Source organism: Anas platyrhynchos, chromosome 2 (assembly GCF_047663525.1).
Source record: "Anas platyrhynchos isolate ZD024472 breed Pekin duck chromosome 2, IASCAAS_PekinDuck_T2T, whole genome shotgun sequence".
Classification (NCBI taxonomy): domain Eukaryota; kingdom Metazoa; phylum Chordata; class Aves; order Anseriformes; family Anatidae; genus Anas; species Anas platyrhynchos.
In genome coordinates, this window is record NC_092588.1 from 88,523,281 (window position 1) to 88,540,159 (window position 16,879).

General features: G+C 39.8%; 1 long non-coding RNA gene across 2 annotated transcripts in view; it reads right to left on the reverse strand.

Annotated features, from left to right (window-relative positions):
- Positions 1 to 7,605: 7,605 nt before the first annotated feature.
- The window catches only part of LOC119716074 (uncharacterized), a 35,864-nt gene continuing 26,590 nt past the window's right edge, over positions 7,606 to 16,879 (reverse strand). The window contains exons 2-3 of one of the 2 annotated variants that reach the window (XR_005263753.2): positions 12,966 to 13,131; positions 7,606 to 8,518 (exon numbers count right to left, since the gene is read on the reverse strand). This is a non-coding gene — a long non-coding RNA (uncharacterized lncRNA). Of the gene's footprint in view, positions 8,519 to 12,958; positions 13,132 to 16,879 lie in introns of both variants that reach the window. The other variant, XR_011807249.1, reaches the window with a different exon arrangement.

Below are 16,879 nucleotides of genomic sequence, written 5' to 3' on the forward strand. Positions count from 1 at the left end.
TACAGAGTTGCCAAGTATGTGTACAATCAATGGTGAAGACTTGTTTATAGCTCACTTAAAGTTCTGTTTAAGTCAAATTATGGATGGCAGTCATATGGCAACAATTTTGGTCTTCAAATTTTAAATCACTTTATCATTACTCTAAGGAAACAGTTTTCATTTTACAATGCTATTACCTCTTCACTGTAGAGTATTAAAATGTCAGCATTATTTTAGTGGTCTTTTCTCACATCTTTTGTGAAAGAGCTTTCTAACAGTGTACTTGGAATCATGTTTGTGCCTCTTAAGAATTAAAAAAGACAAAAGGAGTTCAGTTTTTTAAATCAGGTATAAGTCTTGCCTAAACATACTTAACCATTTGCTGTTATTAGTTGTTTTGTTTTTCTTCCCCAGAATAATATATTCAAGTGCTTTGTTTTTCCTACCAACAGTAGTAAGCTGAGGTCCTTTAAAAGCAAGTGAGATTGAAGTAAAACTAAATAGTAGGTACAATTTCTACAACAAATCTCAGCTTTGAGACAGATATGAAAACTACATCTTGACCTAATAAGGCATTCTCATTCCAGCTGTCAGAGATTTGAGCAAGTGTTAAGTAAACTGAAATATATATTTACTAGTTACCAGATCTTTTCTTTACATTTTTACCTTTTGATTTAATGTCTGCACCTGCTAGACACATTTGTTACAATATCTCAGAAAGGAAGGTATAGCATAAACTGCAAAATATTCTGCAAATATCCCCTTTGCTTGGAAATTTCCTCTACTTTCCAGAAAGGGAGCGGAGGAAAAAAAAAAAAAAAGTGAAGCAGGATGGCTGTTTGGCACTATGACCCCTATTCACTAAGAGCCATGTGTACTTTACCAACACCAACTCACTAAGCAGATTCACCTACACTAACTCTGTAGGAATAAAGATAGGAAGCAACTGAAAGACTTCTGATCCCATTTCAACTCCTGCATCGCCTTGACAAGAGAATTCTGTTGGGCTTTTTTCTTCTCTGCTTCACCACAAGATAACCAACAAAACATGGAATCAGAAAGTCTTCATTTTTGATAACCGGCAAGTGGTGTTGCTTTCCATAGCCTCACACTCCCAGTCCTACAGCTGGATTCTCCTCACATCACAGACAGGAAAAGAGCAACAGGAGTATGATGTAGATGGAAAGCACGACAGGATTAAGAATCTGAATGTGGCACCTGAGGCTCATCAGGTTCTGTGTTTTCACATGCAACTATGTTAGTGCTTTGGTCTAAGAATCTATTCCTTATTCCCATTATTACATTTGGCACTTAGAACATCTAGTTACTAGCCATAGACAGAAACTTGTCTGGTTTTTGTTCTGGAGGGCCAGTATCTTTATAAGTCAGACTTTATAAGTCAGATAGAACCCTGAGTCTCTTTTTTCACAGAGGACCCATATTAATAATTCTAGTTCAAACATCCCCAAACTGCCACATCATCTTTCATATCAGAATCTGATATTTACATGTAATTTTATGCTTTTTTTTTTTTTTTAATTCAGCATCCACTTGTTTGATGAGTCAAATCAACAGCAAACTTACCACCGTGGCCCTGTATCATAGAATGATAAAACCATTCAAGTGGGAAAGGACCTCAAGAGGTCTTTAATACAGGTCTTTAGGCCTCCTATTCTCGAATACAGCCTCCTCTTCAAAAGAGGGTCAAGATATGAAGCCAGGCCAGGTTGCTCAGGCCTTTATCCAGCTGGCTCTTGGAAACTTCCAAGTGTAATTCCAATACCTGTATGGGCAACCCATTCTACTGCTCAGCTGTGCTCAGGGTAAAATTGTGTTTTGTTATGTTCGGCTGGAGCTTCTGCAACTGAAGAACATTGTTCCTTATTCTTCTGCCACACATCTCAGTAAAGAGCTTAGCTCTATCTTCTCAATAACCACACTGTAGGAAATGGAAGCCTACTACTGTCACCCTCCAAAGCTGTCTTCTTCATGCTGAATGATTCCTGTTCCCAGGATTCTGAGACAGTCAGGTTTGCCAAAATGATTTACCCTTAATAAAACAAAGACAAGTGTTCTCAGTCATCATCTTGTCCTTCAGTGACAAGAAACGGCTCCCAAGAGGATGTGTTCCATGGTTTTCCCAGGGAATGAAGTGTGACTGACTGGCATGTAGTTCCTGGGATTGTCCTTTCCTTTTCTGAAGACTGGAGAAACAGAAATCTTGCACCCATCATTAAGGGCATCTCCTGATCTCCACAAGCTTCTAAAGATAATGAAAGCAGTCTTGCAGCTACACCAAACAGCTCTCAGACCTCTTGGATCTAGTTTTGCAGAAAAGGATCTGGTGGTCCTGATGGACAACATGAGCAGCAAAGTACCCTTGCAGCAAAGTACCCTTGCAGCAAAGGCCAGGGCTGCATTAGGAGGAGAGTTGCCAGCAAGGAAGCAGTTGCAAGGGAAATCATTAAGGTTAGCAAAGACCTTTTAAAACATCTGGTCCAACCATCCCCCTACCACCAATATCACCCACTAAACAATGTCCCTAAGCACCACATCCTTTCAGGTAGCTGTAAAGAGCAATAAGGTCTCCCCTGAGCCTTCTCTTCTCCAGACTAAACAACCCCAGTTCCCTCAGCTGCTCCTCACAGGACTTGCGCTCCAGGCCCTTCACCAGGCTCATAGTCCTTCTCTGGACATGCTCCGTGGCCTCGATGTCCTTCTTGTAGTGAGGAGCCCAAAACTGAACACAGTGCTTGAGGTGCAGCCTCACCAGAGCGGAGCACAGGGGGACGATCACCTCCCTATTACTGCTGGAGATAACCCTTCTCCTCTGCTCAGCACTGGTGAGGCAACACATGGAGCACTGTGTCTAGTTCTGGGCTCCCCTGTACAAAAGAGACCTGGACATAGAGGAGGAACTCGAGTAAAGACCCAAAGATGGTTAAGGGACTGTAGCATTTCTCCTATGAGGAAAGACAGAGAGCTGAGATTGTTCAGACTGGTAAAGAGAAGCCTCAGGTTACTTCATTATTGTTTGTAAATATCTGAAGGGTGTAAAGAAGACTAAGTCAGGCTCTTTTTAGTGTTGCCCAGTGAGAGGACAATAGGCACTTAAACTGAAACTCGGGAGGTTCTGTCTGAACAACGGGAAACACTTCTTTACTGTGAGGGTGACTGAGCATCGGCACAGGTTTCCCAGAGAGGCTGGGGAGTCTCCCTCCTCAGAGGTCTTCAGAAGCCACCTGGACATGGTCTTGGGCAACCTGCTCTGGGCAGCCCTGCTTGAGCAGAGGGGTTGGACCAGATGGCCTCCAGAGGTCCCTTCCAAGGGGACTTCTGTGACCCCATCGGGTCCCTTAGACTAATGCAGTAAGATTTCTTAAGAGAACCCTTTGTCCACCCTCTTCCCATACTGGTAGTACCTATCTACCTTGAATGCTACCTCTAGGCAAAACAGTTCAGGAGGCCTAACTGATAAAAACTGAAACAAAGAAAATACTTGTTTCTTTCTAACTTGCTCACTAGGAAGAGATGCCATACATCTCAGTGGAAATTTTGGAGTATACAAGAATGAAATTTTACACCCTCTAAAGATGCTACTTTTGCCAGTGGCATCACAGTATATGTGCCCACATGCCTCCATCTCCAAAGCATTCCATAATTCTTGCTCCACAACTTCAAAGATAAATCATTCTTTAAAAGCAAAGATAAATTTTCTTTATAACAGGGTATGAGATCATGATTTTTCTATGCATCAGAATACCTCTTGGTCCTGAAAGAAAAGAGGAAACTATCTTCCTCACAAGACAAAAACAATACAGAAAACTTAAAATATATACCAATACAATTTGAGTTTATGACCTCATCTATACCTTACTGAAACACAACTGGATGTTTCAACTCCATATCCTGACCAAAGTTGCAGGCCTGATTCCACTTTGTGTTTCAGAACCAGCAAATGGTGTCAGGAGCAGCGTTAAGGTCATTAAAAATAAAAAATAAAAAAATACTACTTTGAAAGTGAGGTCAGGTAACCAGATATATCTTCTCCAAAGATGAGTAACCAACTTAAAAATATGTAATACTAATAAAGGTTAAACAATTTTGCTGGATGACTGCTGGGTTAAAATTAATCTGACTTCAATCACTTTATCAGTTTAAGAACCAATTGTCCATACTCAGTATCACGCTAATGAAAGAAACAGCCTGCATGTGTAGATAATAAATGTAGTCCCCCCCAAAAAAAACTAAAAAAGTATATATAATTCAGAATCTTTTCTCAAAATTATAGATATTCAGATTTTTTTGTTGTTGTTCCTATAAGGCCATCTATATCTGGTTTAAAATGTTCTAGAAAGACTTTAAGAACTTCATCAGCAAACCAGCTACTTTGCCAACATGACAGCCTGTACACACAGATTTAGAGTTTTAAATCCCACCATTTGCCCACAAGAGGTTCCTTTCCTATTCTGTCCAACCCTGTAGCATCTGCTAATACTTAACATAGCATTTAATTTCACTTCTAGTCTCAAAAATAGCAGAGCCAATATTTCTATGTTTAAGACACAAATCAAGAAAACATTCAACATTAACTTTCCATTTAGTTGAGGGACCCACCCACAGTTCCCTCACAAAATCTCAGTAATTACTCTTGATAGGTAGAATTTTGAATGCTCAAGTGGAATCAGGATAGTTTGCACTTGATCCTGTACCAGTGGAGTAAAGACTCCTGTAGTACGTCTGCTTCCAAGAAACCAACTTTCAAATTTGCATGCCAAGCCAATAGTGGAGAAATAAATTGAGTAGATGATGTGAATACTAACCTAATTGCTAAGAGGTCCCATAGATTTAAGCAACTTACAGAGGATAATTCATTCTGAACAGCACCATAAAATGTGGAAGGTTGTTTCTATCAGACATTACAGTTTATGCCCCCTCCCCCCCCCCCAAAAAAAAAAAAAAATAAAAAATTGAAGGGCTAAAAAAATAAAGTCAAACAACAATGTATGCTGCTGAGGCAGAAAGCAGTGATGTAATTATGGACAGCAACAGGGAATTGTAAACATTTCTCTCAAGTTCTCAGTTATTGCCAAGCCGCATTGCTATAGCCCTAGCTTCCTTTCAGGAATATGATCATCCCTGGAAGTGGTAATAAAAGTTGTACTCTTTATAACTCAAATTGCTCTCTTCTATTCGGTATCTAATTTCAAAACCAGATATCTTCTCCTATACCTATAGGAACTGTAAGTTCTCCTCCAAACCACATCTCCAACAAGAAGACAGCTGAGCCAAATACTTCTGTCTAGAACCATAGAAATTCCCTTCATTTAATTAAAATCCAACTCAGGAGATTCCAGTAGGATGTCTAGACAACCATCAGCAATTTAACTAAACAGCTTTCTCATAATTACATTAGGAAAGTGCATGGCTTTCTGAGATGTCTTAATTAAGTGTTAAAAGAGCTTTAAAATAAACTTTCCTAAAGGAAATATTCGGCATGGTTTGGTTTCAGCTACTGACCTGGTTGTACATTTTGTCATTTTGCCACAAGTACCACAACAAAATGCACAGCTCCCCATGCTATCTGCATTCAGTTTCTACATGCAGACTTTTGTCTAGGTTTTTTGTATATAAGGTCCTGTTCCCTAAAAAGGTAAGAAACAAGATGTTAAGGGGAAAAAAAAAGTAGCCGTGATTCGTGACTAAGTTGAACACTTCAGAGAAGCTGCAAGTGTCAGGCAGAAGCAAGTACTAAGAAGAATGTTTTGTTAGAATTACTTTTTTCCCCTCCTTCAACATACAAAGCTTTTGGGATATGTAATAAGGTTGGTCAGGAAATAAAGTTTTCTCAACTTTTTTTCAGCAAATGAATTTGACTTAAAAATGTTTTTTTCAGCCAGTTTCTCAGTCCTTTCTAAAGCTTTCCCTTATTGAAGATATTTTTGTAGCAGAAGTGTAATAAATTGATTTCAGCAACTAAAACCAAGAGTGCTTTCCAATTAAATAAAAAATAAGAGTACCAAGAAAAAACAAAACAAAACAAAAAAAACACCACCACAGTCACTCCAGTTGCCAATAACAAAGGAGAGGAGAGAAACCATCCCATGGCCTAAGTTCTGGGTTCTTTTATGGAAGTGTCCATGCAAGTTAGAGAGGTCTCTTTCCATCTTCATCATAAAACCTCTTCTATAATCAAGCTGCCATGGATATTACACAGATAAAGAATTTGCTTTCACATATAAAGCAAGTGCACACAACATGCATACACAGAAAGTAAACAGTTCATGTTTAAGGAACACAAGTTTTCTCTGAATACCCCTGTATTTTGCCCAAATTTCATGTATTGCTTTTAAACTCCTATACCATTCTATCTGCAGCTTTGATTTCCTGCCTCATTCCCCATAGAGCAGGGGGCTAGAGTAGATGAGTTCCTGATGTCCTTTCCACATTGAATTATCCTAACATAGCAATGTATTGGCAATGTACTGACACAGGACCATTATCCTCATACAATAATGCTGTAACTACATCTCAGATCTAGGACACCTTAGATTCTTCTGAAAGCCCCGATTCTTGTGCTAAGCTCACGCTTCTTCCAGCCACAATACTGCTACAGAAAAGTAGCTTCCTGTTCTAGGCATAAAAGGACTTTTTAGGTTCTCTGGCCTGAACAACACACGGTAAATATTCCACAACACCAGACAACTGCAATAGATACATGGAGTTCCTTTCTGTGCTACATTTGGGGTGCATTAAACACAGCACAGCCAGCCGGTCAAAAGAGGTGATTCTCCTGCTGTATTTAGCATTGGTGCAGCCTCACCTTGAATGAGGCGTGCAGTTCCGGGTTCCACAATATAAAAAGGACATTAAAGTCCTTGGAAGTATCCATAGGAGGGCAAAAAAAAAAGTTCATAAAAGGGCTGGAAGGCATTTCCTGTGAGGAGAGACACTTAGGTTGTCCAGTCTGGAGAAGAGGAGGCTGAGATATGACCCTATGGCCCTCTGCAACTCCCTGAAGAAGGGGAGCGCAGAGGGAGGTGCTGGCCTCTGCTCATGGTCGCCAATGGCAGGACGGGCAGGATCGGCACAAAGCTGTGCCAGGGGAGGGTCAGGCTGGACATGAGGAAAATGTCTTTACTGTGCAGGTGGTCAAACGCTGGAACAGCCTTCCTGGTGAGGTGGTTGATGCCCCATGCCTGTCAGTGTTTAAAGGGGCATTTGGACAATGCCCTCAATAACGTGCTTTAACTTTTGGTCAGCCCTGAAGTGGTCAGTGAGTTGGGCTAGATAATCTTTGAAGGTCCCTTCCAACTGAACTACTCTATTCCACAGGCATAAAAGAGAAGACATCTAAAATAATAATACTCAGAAAGCCTTTTATGTAACATAGGTATATTACATGCTTTTCTGCTAAGATTTACCTTCCCCATCAGACAGAACTTACAACCTTGAACTGGTCGACTGACTGAACGTTACCTGTAATTTGGGCTTCCTTTAAACAGGTAGTTTGGCTAAAAAACAACTGTGCAATACTGATATATTGGTAGCCAACGCAAAAAAAAAAAAAAAAAAAAAAAAAAAAAAAAAAAAACCAAAAAAAACTATCTTTAATATCCAGTAGTTATAAAGCTGAAATCACTGGCTAACGGCAGTATAAGAGCAAAAGTGGAATGGAGAACAGTAGTTAAGTAGGTACAGAGCACGCTAAAATAGAACAGAAATTTATTCCCGCATTTGGCATGTAGAAGGTTACAATCTCTAGAATCACTCCTGCTGCAGGTAAACTCTGAGCCGGTAATTGTGTACATTTATACAAATATCTCCAAATCCCCACAGAAATAGCCAAACTGAAGGACTCTGTTGCAGCCTGCCCACTGCAGCAATATCCAGCTGGTAATACCGGAAAACTATTTGCATGATGATCTATGCAATAGCTAGCAGCTTGTCTGTTAATCATCCTCCCATTATTTTTTAGGTTCACTGCACTCCAGGCTCACAAATGTTGCCATGTTCTCCCTGGCAAGTTTTTTCTTTGACTTCTTTCCTGCTGAATGCCTAGGCAGATTTTGGCACTCTGAAGTGGTATTTTTTTGCAGTAAGTCAAGCATCCAAACATAAAGTACTAACATGTACCTGAAAAGCAAGTTTCTGCTGAATAACCCTAGTTATTCAGTGCTGGAGGCAGTGCTGCAGGTCTGGGGCTGCTGGGGGTGCCTGGAGCCTCTTGCTGAGGAAGAAGCTGTGGGAGATCACCTTCCAGCCCACAGGAGATGTGTGGTCATTGAGGAGCTGCTCCACCAAGCTAAGGGGCTGCAGGAGGAGGTCAGCAGACTGCACAGCATCAGAGATGAGAAATTAACCATATCTCCTCCAAGATTGCAGCTTTTAATGTCCAAACAAACAACTTTCTTGAGGAAGCGTCAAGCAGAGCCTGTGCCTGCCAGGGTGGGAAGCAGACACTCCCAGGATGGTAAAGGCTGGAAGTTAGTTTGTGACTTCTGGCACCATGAGGAACGTTTCTGCTCCACCTCAGGATCTGCAATTACAGAACAGAACCAGTGTCCTCACAGCCAACGGGGGGCTGAGGTTTCTGTTCAAGACAGCAGCCAAGCCAGATAAACCTGAGCAATGCAAGAGCACCAGAAGAAAGCAGCGAGTGGGCTGCATTATCCGATACGTTAGGACAAGTGGTGCCAATAGGTTTGGGAGACAGGTCTTTCCCCTCTGCTCAGCACTGATTAAAGGTTATTTCTAGAGTGCTGAAGTCTGGGCTCCCCCCTGCAAGAAACATGGATATGTTGGAATAAGCCTGATAAAGGGTGACACAGTTGATTAAGGGATTGAAGCATCTGACACATGAAGAGAAGATGAAAGAGCTGGGACTTTTTAGCATAGAGAAGAGAAGGCACTTACAGCAAGTTTGGTTTTTAAGATATTTTCATGCAATCAAGGCAGATGAAATAAGGCTATGTATAGTAAGAATTAAAGTAATAACTACAATCCTTCTCCAAGAACCATTCTTTTCATTAAACAGCTGACAAGTACCACTGGGATTCACACCTGTTACCCATTTTGCACAATACTCCCTACACTATAATTTTTTTTTTCCTCAAGAGTTTTTTTCCTCAATAGTTTTGTATTTGGATACATCTTAATGCCAGGGGCATTTTTTTTTTTTTTTATTGCAAAATATCCCCAAAATAACTGTATTCTTCATGCATGAAAGATCCCAGGCAAAAAATACCTTTCAATACTGCAAACATAAATATTTATGAATATATGAAAAGAGTTTTCATCACCTCTTTAATTTCTGAAACTTACAGGGAATACCGGAATACTATTCATTAGTTTATAAGATAAACTTGAAGGGCATCAATTCAGTTGCCATTAGCTTTTTAACTTTACCTCCTTAAGACTAACCTTTCAGATTGCAAACTAGCTGCAGTCAACTTAACGAATCACCCGCAGGAACAGCTTGCACACTTCTTTTCCAAACATCTGCTTTGAGCCTGGCAGATGAAATATCTACACATATGGAAAATTTCAGACATAGGGTTACCTTGTAGGCCAAGATCATGAACTTTTGTCCTTTGTTTCAGAGAAATGAATTACTGTACGATTCTACTTGCCGCATTCTGGCAAACGTTAGACGAGAGATTTCTAAGCAGTATACTTCATAGTCTCATTGTTTCCAGTTTTAATAGACAATATGCATGTTAATAATCACAGCAAAAAATACTAACTAATCACTCCTATCACTTATTCCAGTGTTATATCATTACCACCACTTAATCAGACAACAGAATTTTACTGTCAGCAGTTTATCTAATGCTACAGGCTTTGGTGTTTTGTTTTGTTTTGTTTAAGTATCACCTGCAACATTCACAAGGTTTCTAAAGCTTTGGCTGTCTCTAGAAGGATTTCCCACTTGATCTTTTTACCTTTGTTGAAAATAAAAATCTTTTACCTCCTCAACGCCATACCAAAACAGCAAGTATAGTTAACTTATCTTGTCACACAATCTGCACATACAAAAGGTTGCAGAAAGGACCAAATGTATACCAATTCCTTTGCAGCTTTCATTAGGAGCACACACATGCTAGGTATTTGCATCTTGTGTAACCAATGACTGCAAGCTTCAGTGTTGTTTCTTCACCTAGCCATCTGTTTCCACATTCATCATAAAAATCAGCAGTTTCACTTCAGCTCTGTGGTGCCAAGAGCCAAGTCGAGCATCACTCAGTGTCACAGAAGATGCTTCGCTGTTGCAAATTGCTCATGGCATCCATCTCTGCAAAGCAACTACCAACACTGCTGGTGGTTTAAACCCTGCCACTGCAATCACTTTTAAGGATCACGATTCATATCAGACTCTTTCCAACCTACCTTTGAATCTTAAATGTGAACCAATGCTTTACATCACGAAGCAGAGTTCTGAAATAAATACAGGAGGAGACACCAGCAGCTGCCTGCTCTCTCAAACCAGCCAGATTTCCCAACACCGCTGGCACATGTTGCCAAATTTGCATTTATGATGCTTCTATTTTATTTTTATTATTATTATTAACATTTGTAATAATTTCTCCCATGAGCCAGGATGAGTGCAGAGTTCTGTTAGTGCATCAGCTGTTCCCTTGCTGAAATACTACTTTACGCAACATCATCTTGCAACATTTAAGCTCTTTTTATGGGGCTGGGAGAACATGAGATTCTTAAAAAAACACTAGCACAGAAATGATAGCCTGGCTGGCTAGTCAACTCTGCCCAGGTTTTCCTCACCCAGCACCACCAGCTGCAGCATTACCTTACATTAGCAATGATCAGAAGAGGCAGCTCCTCTTCCAAACACAACTGTAATTCAGCACAGCTTAAATGGTTCTCAAGTAAACCACAGAAAATGCCTCCAAAAGTCATCTCCCTCTTCCTTTGAGGTGCCGAGGAAAGGCTTCTTGACTGCATGGGTCAGCCCTGCTCATGGGAACTCCTCTGGGGCTACTGTAACCATCTGAGGACATCACCCACTCTCAGGGCTTCCAGCCCTCAGAAACCCATGGCAATTAGGAGCTGACACCACATCAAGTCAAAAAGCTCTACCAACAAATGTCTTCAGAAGATGGTCCTGAAACTCTTGATGTTCCTATAACATAAATCTAGATGTGATACTCCCAATGATAATGCTGGATTTATGATTCATCCCCTTCTTAAGCGAACCCCATTATAATGTGGCCAATATATGGGGAAAAAAATAGAATTTTCTTTTTCTGTAGGTTTTCCCATTGAAAACCCGTGTTGTTTTTTTTCTTTAGGTTTTCCCATGGAAATCAGTTTCACACTTCCTCCTGCCAAAATAGTCCAAATTTTCCCACGTAATGGTGGACTGGAGGCAATCGACTTTCCCAGAGGCACTCCTGCAGTTTCTGTACTTGAGACAACACGTGCAGCCATTATCTCATGAAGTATATACAGTTCACACCGGATGGTCCCACTCAGTGCTCGTTGTACTCAGCAAGCAACGTGCTCTCTTGCATAGCAGAGAGGTTCCCTCTGCCTTCTCAAAACATCTCAGACATGGTTAATATTATTGACAGTTTATTTCTTTGGGGAAAGAAAGGCAGGGTAAGAAGCTTATTTAGCATGTCAAGACATCCTCATTTGGGAAGAATATTACCAGTAACATTGTTTTTTCTGCATTCAGTTATTTCTTTAAATTTGTCTCCAGAAAAGCTGAAGCACTGTACAAAAGCCCCAGTCCAAAAGTTGACTAATTAGCCCCTAAAAAGAAAAAATGAATTCTTACATTAAAAAGACCATCTGTAAAGTGACCCACTAGACACATCCTTGTCTCAAAAACTGAGCAACGAGTTTCTCCCTTGCTCTCAGGAGGTTCCTACACTGACGCATTCACTGAGGAGGCAAGAGGCAGAACTCAGCCGCCAGTGCTAAACTGCTGCAGGAAACACTGAATATGAGGAATGCAGACAGCAGTTTTATTAACATTCAGGTGACACCTAGTATGTGAAATTAAACCTCCACACTTCTGCAATAGGTTATATTCCAAGTAATAACCTACAGCATGGCTCTTCCTGAATTCATAACCTGCTGAAAACAGGACTTGTTCTGCTGAAGTATGTGCTCACGTGAGCCATGGTCCTAGCAGGTCTCATTCGTGTCACTTCAGCCTCACTTCAACAACTGCTCCAGCACAGCTGTGTGCACAACAGCCCAGCCTTCCCTCTTCCTAGCATAAGATGCCCAGCTCCATAAACCAGTCAAGGTAATGAGCACGCCCACTCAGCTCTTTCACTGCATTACTTGCCCTCTGTCAGCTTCTGTATAAGAAAGCAACTGAGCCATGTGCCAGGAGCTAGACCTTAGGTACTTCAGTGCTTTCGAGACGGTTAAATAGGGCAGGCACTCATAATTCTTACTATCAAAACAGCAACAAATTTTCACAAGAAACATCAGATAGAAGGGAATGATCAACGTGCTCCTTAGAAAGCTCATGCAGCTAGTGCTATTATAAGCATCTATACCTGACTGTCTTCTCTCATATTTTCATCTGAAAAACCTATAGCCACCTCCTGTGGTCTCTCTTGTTATCGTTACACCAACGGTAATATCATAGCCATAAACTTAAAAGTAGTTAGCAGCATGACATCAGCACAGCTGTGCAGCTAGTCTAATTGCTCAGGGTGATGTCATTCGTCAGTTCACAACCTGTCCTACTGGACACCATTTTCCCCTATAAGGTAACTCAGCCAGTACTGAATTTATATCCAGACTATAATGTGTTCCAGAGAAACCGTAAAATTATTCTGCTTAAACCATGCTTCAGGCTGTTGCCATAAAGACTGGAAAAGAAATAGGTCTTTTTAGCTTACTCACATTGGTAATAGCACTTATTTGTGAGAACAAGAATCTTGATGAGAGCCAGGCATTGCTCCTCTTATACACAGGAACACTATACTGTGTTTACCTCCTACCTGCAGCTCCTCTGCCCAGTGCTTGTTTTGTTCCTGCTCCCTCTCAAGTGCTTTCACACAGCTCCCATTTACTTTCACAGCTGTCTGTTGAGAGCTCTCACACTTGTATGAACACTGCTTATACCTGTGGTGGCTCAGTACTCAATGTACCTGCTGGGGTGCATTTCTGGAAAAAAAAAAAAAAAAAAAAAAAGTCAGATCTTTGCATCTGTAGAGCAGAAAAGGTTATGACTTTATATAGGAAGAACAGTATGAATATCGTGTCTTGGGGAACTGATTTATTTGGCACCACCTGTCATTTATTCAAAAAACTTCAAGTTTTCAGTTCACTTTATACTGAGCCTGGCATTAAATGTATTACTATCTAAAATTCAAGCCTCATTATTTCAACACAATGCATTGCTGAACAACAACAGTACTACACTAAGTAGCATCACAATTACTGACTCATTGTCACTAAATAAGCTCTGTAGATTTAAGAAGTAGCTCCTGTGCAACTGTGTGAAAAGTTACATAAGAAATTAAGGTAAATCAATATGGCACGATGAACTTGTCATTTCTATGTTTAAACCAACGGCCTTTTTGGTATATCTTGAGACACTACACCATTGTAAAACAAAATGCAAAGAGAAGATTCAGATGGCTAAGTTTCTATTTAAAAAACACAAAGCATTTTCAGTTTTAGAAATTCTACAGTTCTTCTCACATTGTTCTCCCAACCACTTCTGAAATAAGTCTCTAACAACTATGAAGTCAAAATTAAAAAAAAAAAAAAATGCTTAGTTTTTAGAACTAGTATCTAGACAGACTTTTTCTGTAAAAGGTATTCCGACAATCATTCTTGAATGTTAACACAAGAATGCCTGAATATAAACTGTTACTGTTCATCAACACTATCTTCCCACCCAAGCAAAGCTTTTGCTATATGCACTTCAGGAGCAGACTGAATGGACAGCTATAGCTTCTCAGTGAATTGGCAGCTAGCCAGTATGTCTCCAACAAGTCTAAAATAACATTTCAAACATCTGTTAGAAAAGATACTGCCTTTGAGAAAAGTAAAAATAATTCAAATTCAGTCCGTGCAAGATTTCATAGCTATACAAGTCCCCACACTGCGGAATGTAAGCAGCGTACAAGGTAGAGAAGCACATTAAATAATAATGATTACCAAAAAATACCTACATGGTTGATTTCCCTGCTATGCATCATTTTGCTTAGTCAACATGCCAGGCCCAAAACTACAATGCCACCTGAAAGGTGAATGGTAGCACACCGTTAGTAGTCCCTTGTATGATCACATTCTTTGTGAGAAAATGAACTGCTTTGAAAATAGCCCTTCCTACCCCCAAAAGGGCATCTTGATCTAATAGGCAGTAGTCAGACCATTTTTATTAACGTTAAACACACACCAGATTCCATACACACACACGAAGTTTGCAATTCTTATCTCTTGCAATGGTGTGAGCTACATTTGACTATAGGCCAAAAGAACTTCGGCACACACACCTGTCTTCAACAAAGATGATTTCAGAAGGGTTGGGACTAGAACTGAACTACGTCATATTTGGACAAGTAAAACTATAAATAGTCTCTTAGTGTTTGCCCATGAACTTTCATTATCAATGAAAGCAGCCCTACTGGACTGTGATGAACCCGTCATTGCAAGGATGCATCGCACAGACCGAGTGTTCAGTATTTTTGTTAGTCAAAAGTCTACTTACATTTTCCTGGCCAGAAGTTTTCTGGCATGCTTTAAAGAGCTTTTTCTTAGTTGACTCACTAGCTCTACAGATGGCAGGGCATGACCAAAAAAATAGAATAAAATTGACCTTGGAAAAAGCCAGGGTTGGCTTTCACTTTGAGTGTTTCTTCACCTAAAAAACAATACCCCAGTAGGATCTAAGTAGAAGTTAAACTTTTTTTTTCCCCCCTCCTTTATTTGATGTATTAGCTGATGCCCTAATTACTCTCAGGATAGCATATAAAAGGTTTGTTAAAACACATTGTAATTTTAAGACAGAAAAGCTAGTCTGACTTGAATCTTCAGCTGCAAATGAAATGCAACATTTCATTTAATGTAATTGCATGCGAAAGACTGCTAACGGGACTAGATTAGGTATGAACATACATCTTTAAGGAATCATGTAGGAAGTAATTATCTTTTGTTTATGCAGAATAACAGACCATCTGTGACAAAAAAAAAAAGTAAATCTACAGCTCCAGAACAATGAAAGTTTCCAAGATGAGCTAAATCCTTAGAAGAAAAGTTAAAATAAGAATAATTTGAAGATAAAAAGAGCATTGAAATTAATGTGACAGTCTCCTATCTTGAAGATATTCTTCTTTTGCAGATTGCTTCCTAAGGAATAACTGGAGGCATGTGTGTCATTGCTTCAGTTCCCTGCTTGTTTATCACCTGTGTTCATCACTGTCCTTTCTCTTTCACTGTTGTAAGAGGATCAGATGGGAGTGTAACCAGTGTCCAGATAAGTAGACAGCTAGCAATTATCTTTCAGAATTAATATTTTGGCAATACTGCAATTTGTAAACACACACCTTTGCTATTTAGAGACTTTTGGTCCTTTGCGTTTCCTTTTATTCTCTGAATTATTCACACCAAAATAGTAGCTATGTTGCTTCATCAAAGAAGAGATGTTTAACCTGTCAGATGTTTAAAATAATAAAGAGCGTTTGAGCCGTTAGTAAGGCCACCTCTATCAACAGATTTGATTAGTCATGAACATTTAAGCCAACAATTCCAGAATACTTTACAAGGATTCCCTAACCCTTGTGATGGAAGAGTAAGCGTAATTCCTTACCAATATATTATTCTGTGTTAACTTTTTTTCCTTCCCTAACTCTGAAGCTTCCTTTAAGAGAGGGAGACTCTGGTTTTCCCACTCGAAGAGAAAACAAAGCCTCTCTTATTTGAATGCTTTTCATCATAAGACCCATTCAGGTACTGAAGCAAGCACTCCACATTTACTTATGATTGTGTTAGAAGCATTAATTTCTATAAACCAAATACATGAATCACTATAAAAGGACACGTAAGCACTGCAAACACTACTAACCTTACTGTAAAGTAGAATGGTTCACATCTCCTTTCATGAGATTGTGTTTAAAAAAAGGCAATTTTAAAGAAAGAAAAAGAAAAAAAAGATTTATAGGCCCAGCACTACTTCAAGTAAATGGTGAAACTGTCACAAAATAAAGGTTTTCTTCCTGAAATCTAGAAAGCTTATAACTACAGCTATCACTAACTATGCAAATAAGCCAGTGCTATGAAGCCTCATTTTCCAATTATGTGCTTCCTACGTACTGTAACACAGAGCAAGTATAGATTCCCTGGTCACACTAACGTCACAAAATAGTTTGAGATATCTGTAACAGGCTGTTATGCCCTTGACAAGCCTTCTCATTGGCAAACACCAGGATACATCGGCAGCACCAGACAGGCATGTGATCATGATGCATGTTCAAGACAGAGCCGATACAGCCAACAGAGGCCACACTGATGCACCACCAGGTTCACTACAAGCTAGGATCTCTTGCACACCCTCAAGCTACTGTTGCCTGCAATTATGTTGGTAGGCATTTATGGGTTTTGTTCTGGGATTCATTCTCCCATACTGAAACCGGGGATACTGACAGATACATAACACAGTTTTCCTTGATCTACAAGGATCGTATTGATCTTGTGCCTCCACCCACCAAGGAAATAGATTTATTAGAAGGGAAAGTTATAGCTCTTGATGTTTTACAAGTTATCTGTTTTGAGCACATGCTGAGCATTAATCTGCTGTAGTCAGTGAATAACTGAAGCTGCTTTTCTGACTATTTTGCAATTAAGGATGTGGTGTATACACCTCTATGAAGGGGGAGATCATTTCTTTGAAGAGGTTTATTCATGA